The 6,000-nt window shown below is 48.7% G+C and overlaps 3 non-coding genes across 3 annotated transcripts; all 3 read left to right on the plus strand.

The window, feature by feature from the left end:
• The first annotated feature begins 3,405 nt into the window (after positions 1-3,405).
• Positions 3,406-3,478, plus strand: TRNAK-UUU (transfer RNA lysine (anticodon UUU)). Its single transcript has one exon. It is a non-coding gene; the product is annotated as a tRNA-Lys (tRNA).
• A 687-nt stretch (positions 3,479-4,165) lies between these two features.
• Positions 4,166-4,238, plus strand: TRNAK-UUU (transfer RNA lysine (anticodon UUU)). Its single transcript has one exon. It is a non-coding gene; the product is annotated as a tRNA-Lys (tRNA).
• Positions 4,239-5,685: 1,447 nt separating this feature from the next.
• TRNAK-UUU (transfer RNA lysine (anticodon UUU)) lies at positions 5,686-5,758 on the plus strand. The gene has a single exon. It is a non-coding gene; the product is annotated as a tRNA-Lys (tRNA).
• Positions 5,759-6,000: the final 242 nt, after the last annotated feature.

Consider the following 6,000-nt stretch of genomic DNA (forward strand, 5'->3'; position numbering starts at 1 on the left):
CATCATGAGGCTAAAGGGGAACTTCATTTGTAACCCAGTCACTGATTAAGAATACTGGAAGTGTCTTGGTCCAGGACTTAAGGAAGCCGTTCGGGCAGTGTCTTTTTGCAAGGCCCTTGTTTCCGGTGAAAGAGCATTGGCCTGTAGGTAAAAGTAAGCCAGAAACTGGACTGGACCCTATCTGCATGCTTACAGGTTAGATTCTCCCTTTTATCTTCAACCTGTCCTAGAAAATGAAACGGGAGAGGACGATTGGCCAGCCTGGGCAAGCCAAATACTTGTGCTTTCAGGCTGAATGCTCTTTTTCCACCATAGATGTCAAGATTCAAACAGCTTTGGACTCTTCTGGTGGTGGATTTTTCAGAGCCTGGATAGCTCAGTCGGTAGAGCATCAGACTTTTAATCTGAGGGTCCAGGGTTCAAGTCCCTGTTCGGGCGCTTTGAGGTCCTTGAGCTTCTGATTGGGCAGTCTTTATGCACATCTGCCAGGAACGCTCACTGGACCAGAGAGATGAAATGTCCTAGGGGACGGGAAGCCAACCTCCCCCCTCGAGGCTCTTGGAATCTGCACCAGAAATAAAGGTGGCTGAAGGTGATTGTTTGACCAACTGTTTCCTGCCATAGAACCTTGTCTGTGGTAGCTTACCTGGGCTCCCGTAAACAATCTGCGACTGGCACACGCTGCTTGATCTTCTCTTGCCTATAATCCAGAGTGGATTCTACCTTATTTTTTGGCCTGCGTTTCCTCTGCTGGACCTGGCATCATGAGGCTAAAGGGGAACTTCATTTGTAACCCAGTCACTGATTAAGAATACTGGAAGTGTCTTGGTCCAGGACTTAAGGAAGCCGTTCGGGCAGTGTCTTTTTGCAAGGCCCTTGTTTCCGGTGAAAGAGCATTGTCCTGTAGGTAAAAGTAATCCAGAAACTGGACTGGACCCTATCTGCATGCTTACAGGTTAGATTCTCCCTTTTATCTTCAACCTGTCCTAGAAAATTAAACGGGAGAGGACGATTGGCCAGCCTGGGCAAGCCAAATACTTGTGCTTTCAGGCTGAATGCTCTTTTTCCACCATAGATGTCAAGATTCAAACAGCTTTGGACTCTTCTGGTGGTGGATTTTTCAGAGCCCGGATAGCTCAGTCGGTAGAGCATCAGACTTTTAATCTGAGGGTCCAGGGTTCAAGTCCCTGTTCGGTCGCTTTGAGGTCCTTGAGCTTCTGATTGGGCAGTCTTTATGCACATCTGCCAGGAACGCTCACTGGACCAGAGAGATGAAATGTCCTAGGGGACGGGAAGCCAACCTCCCCCCTCGAGGCTCTTGGAATCTGCACCAGAAATAAAGGTGGCTGAAGGTGATTGTTTGACCAACTGTTTCCTGCCATAGAACCTTGTCTGTGGTAGCTTACCTGGGCTCCCGTAAACAATCTGCGACTGGCACACGCTGCTTGATCTTCTCTTGCCTATAATCCAGAGTGGATTCTACCTTATTTTTTGGCCTGCATTTCCTCTGCTGGACCTGGCATCATGAGGCTAAAGGGGAACTTCATTTGTAACCCAGTCACTGATTAAGAATACTGGAAGTGTCTTGGTCCAGGACTTAAGGAAGCCGTTCGGGCAGTGTCTTTTTGCAAGGCCCTTGTTTCCGGTGAAAGAGCATTGGCCTGTAGGTAAAAGTAAGCCAGAAACTGGACTGGACCCTATCTGCATGCTTACAGGTTAGATTCTCCCTTTTATCTTCAACCTGTCCTAGAAAATGAAACGGGAGAGGACGATTGGCCAGCCTGGGCAAGCCAAATACTTGTGCTTTCAGGCTGAATGCTCTTTTTCCACCATAGATGTCAAGATTCAAACAGCTTTGGACTCTTCTGGTGGTGGATTTTTCAGAGCCTGGATAGCTCAGTCGGTAGAGCATCAGACTTTTAATCTGAGGGTCCAGGGTTCAAGTCCCTGTTCGGGCGCTTTGAGGTCCTTGAGCTTCTGATTGGGCAGTCTTTATGCACATCTGCCAGGAACGCTCACTGGACCAGAGAGATGAAATGTCCTAGGGGACGGGAAGCCAACCTCCCCCCTCGAGGCTCTTGGAATCTGCACCAGAAATAAAGGTGGCTGAAGGTGATTGTTTGACCAACTGTTTCCTGCCATAGAACCTTGTCTGTGGTAGCTTACCTGGGCTCCCGTAAACAATCTGCGACTGGCACACGCTGCTTGATCTTCTCTTGCCTATAATCCAGAGTGGATTCTACCTTATTTTTTGGCCTGCGTTTCCTCTGCTGGACCTGGCATCATGAGGCTAAAGGGGAACTTCATTTGTAACCCAGTCACTGATTAAGAATACTGGAAGTGTCTTGGTCCAGGACTTAAGGAAGCCGTTCGGGCAGTGTCTTTTTGCAAGGCCCTTGTTTCCGGTGAAAGAGCATTGGCCTGTAGGTAAAAGTAATCCAGAAACTGGACTGGACCCTATCTGCATGCTTACAGGTTAGATTCTCCCTTTTATCTTCAACCTGTCCTAGAAAATTAAACGGGAGAGGACGATTGGCCAGCCTGGGCAAGCCAAATACTTGTGCTTTCAGGCTGAATGCTCTTTTTCCACCATAGATGTCAAGATTCAAACAGCTTTGGACTCTTCTGGTGGTGGATTTTTCAGAGCCCGGATAGCTCAGTCGGTAGAGCATCAGACTTTTAATCTGAGGGTCCAGGGTTCAAGTCCCTGTTCGGTCGCTTTGAGGTCCTTGAGCTTCTGATTGGGCAGTCTTTATGCACATCTGCCAGGAACGCTCACTGGACCAGAGAGATGAAATGTCCTAGGGGACGGGAAGCCAACCTCCCCCCTCGAGGCTCTTGGAATCTGCACCAGAAATAAAGGTGGCTGAAGGTGATTGTTTGACCAACTGTTTCCTGCCATAGAACCTTGTCTGTGGTAGCTTACCTGGGCTCCCGTAAACAATCTGCGACTGGCACACGCTGCTTGATCTTCTCTTGCCTATAATCCAGAGTGGATTCTACCTTATTTTTTGGCCTGCATTTCCTCTGCTGGACCTGGCATCATGAGGCTAAAGGGGAACTTCATTTGTAACCCAGTCACTGATTAAGAATACTGGAAGTGTCTTGGTCCAGGACTTAAGGAAGCCGTTCGGGCAGTGTCTTTTTGCAAGGCCCTTGTTTCCGGTGAAAGAGCATTGGCCTGTAGGTAAAAGTAAGCCAGAAACTGGACTGGACCCTATCTGCATGCTTACAGGTTAGATTCTCCCTTTTATCTTCAACCTGTCCTAGAAAATGAAACGGGAGAGGACGATTGGCCAGCCTGGGCAAGCCAAATACTTGTGCTTTCAGGCTGAATGCTCTTTTTCCACCATAGATGTCAAGATTCAAACAGCTTTGGACTCTTCTGGTGGTGGGTTTTTCAGAGCCCGGATAGCTCAGTCGGTAGAGCATCAGACTTTTAATCTGAGGGTCCAGGGTTCAAGTCCCTGTTCGGGCGCTTTGAGGTCCTTGAGCTTCTGATTGGGCAGTCTTTATGCACATCTGCCAGGAACGCTCACTGGACCAGAGAGATGAAATGTCCTAGGGGACGGGAAGCCAACCTCCCCCCTCGAGGCTCTTGGAATCTGCACCAGAAATAAAGGTGGCTGAAGGTGATTGTTTGACCAACTGTTTCCTGCCATAGAACCTTGTCTGTGGTAGCTTACCTGGGCTCCCGTAAACAATCTGCGACTGGCACACGCTGCTTGATCTTCTCTTGCCTATAATCCAGAGTGGATTCTACCTTATTTTTTGGCCTGCGTTTCCTCTGCTGGACCTGGCATCATGAGGCTAAAGGGGAACTTCATTTGTAACCCAGTCACTGATTAAGAATACTGGAAGTGTCTTGGTCCAGGACTTAAGGAAGCCGTTCGGGCAGTGTCTTTTTGCAAGGCCCTTGTTTCCGGTGAAAGAGCATTGGCCTGTAGGTAAAAGTAAGCCAGAAACTGGACTGGACCCTATCTGCATGCTTACAGGTTAGATTCTCCCTTTTATCTTCAACCTGTCCTAGAAAATGAAACGGGAGAGGACGATTGGCCAGCCTGGGCAAGCCAAATACTTGTGCTTTCAGGCTGAATGCTCTTTTTCCACCATAAATGTCAAGATTCAAACAGCTTTGGACTCTTCTGGTGGTGGATTTTTCAGAGCCCGGATAGCTCAGTCGGTAGAGCATCAGACTTTTAATCTGAGGGTCCAGGGTTCAAGTCCCTGTTCGGGCGCTTTGAGGTCCTTGAGCTTCTGATTGGGCAGTCTTTATGCACATCTGCCAGGAACGCTCACTGGACCAGAGAGATGAAATGTCCTAGGGGACGGGAAGCCAACCTCCCCCCTCGAGGCTCTTGGAATCTGCACCAGAAATAAAGGTGGCTGAAGGTGATTGTTTGACCAACTGTTTCCTGCCATAGAACCTTGTCTGTGGTAGCTTACCTGGGCTCCCGTAAACAATCTGCGACTGGCACACGCTGCTTGATCTTCTCTTGCCTATAATCCAGAGTGGATTCTACCTTATTTTTTGGCCTGCGTTTCCTCTGCTGGACCTGGCATCATGAGGCTAAAGGGGAACTTCATTTGTAACCCAGTCACTGATTAAGAATACTGGAAGTGTCTTGGTCCAGGACTTAAGGAAGCCGTTCGGGCAGTGTCTTTTTGCAAGGCCCTTGTTTCCGGTGAAAGAGCATTGGCCTGTAGGTAAAAGTAATCCAGAAACTGGACTGGACCCTATCTGCATGCTTACAGGTTAGATTCTCCCTTTTATCTTCAACCTGTCCTAGAAAATTAAACGGGAGAGGACGATTGGCCAGCCTGGGCAAGCCAAATACTTGTGCTTTCAGGCTGAATGCTCTTTTTCCACCATAGATGTCAAGATTCAAACAGCTTTGGACTCTTCTGGTGGTGGATTTTTCAGAGCCCGGATAGCTCAGTCGGTAGAGCATCAGACTTTTAATCTGAGGGTCCAGGGTTCAAGTCCCTGTTCGGTCGCTTTGAGGTCCTTGAGCTTCTGATTGGGCAGTCTTTATGCACATCTGCCAGGAACGCTCACTGGACCAGAGAGATGAAATGTCCTAGGGGACGGGAAGCCAACCTCCCCCCTCGAGGCTCTTGGAATCTGCACCAGAAATAAAGGTGGCTGAAGGTGATTGTTTGACCAACTGTTTCCTGCCATAGAACCTTGTCTGTGGTAGCTTACCTGGGCTCCCGTAAACAATCTGCGACTGGCACACGCTGCTTGATCTTCTCTTGCCTATAATCCAGAGTGGATTCTACCTTATTTTTTGGCCTGCATTTCCTCTGCTGGACCTGGCATCATGAGGCTAAAGGGGAACTTCATTTGTAACCCAGTCACTGATTAAGAATACTGGAAGTGTCTTGGTCCAGGACTTAAGGAAGCCGTTCGGGCAGTGTCTTTTTGCAAGGCCCTTGTTTCCGGTGAAAGAGCATTGGCCTGTAGGTAAAAGTAAGCCAGAAACTGGACTGGACCCTATCTGCATGCTTACAGGTTAGATTCTCCCTTTTATCTTCAACCTGTCCTAGAAAATGAAACGGGAGAGGACGATTGGCCAGCCTGGGCAAGCCAAATACTTGTGCTTTCAGGCTGAATGCTCTTTTTCCACCATAGATGTCAAGATTCAAACAGCTTTGGACTCTTCTGGTGGTGGGTTTTTCAGAGCCCGGATAGCTCAGTCGGTAGAGCATCAGACTTTTAATCTGAGGGTCCAGGGTTCAAGTCCCTGTTCGGGCGCTTTGAGGTCCTTGAGCTTCTGATTGGGCAGTCTTTATGCACATCTGCCAGGAACGCTCACTGGACCAGAGAGATGAAATGTCCTAGGGGACGGGAAGCCAACCTCCCCCCTCGAGGCTCTTGGAATCTGCACCAGAAATAAAGGTGGCTGAAGGTGATTGTTTGACCAACTGTTTCCTGCCATAGAACCTTGTCTGTGGTAGCTTACCTGGGCTCCCGTAAACAATCTGCGACTGGCACAC

This window comes from Lithobates pipiens, unplaced genomic scaffold (assembly GCF_037356315.1).
Source record: "Lithobates pipiens isolate NorthernLeopardFrog02 unplaced genomic scaffold, aLitPip1_a1.2 Scaffold_8, whole genome shotgun sequence".
Classification (NCBI taxonomy): Eukaryota; Metazoa; Chordata; class Amphibia; order Anura; family Ranidae; genus Lithobates; species Lithobates pipiens.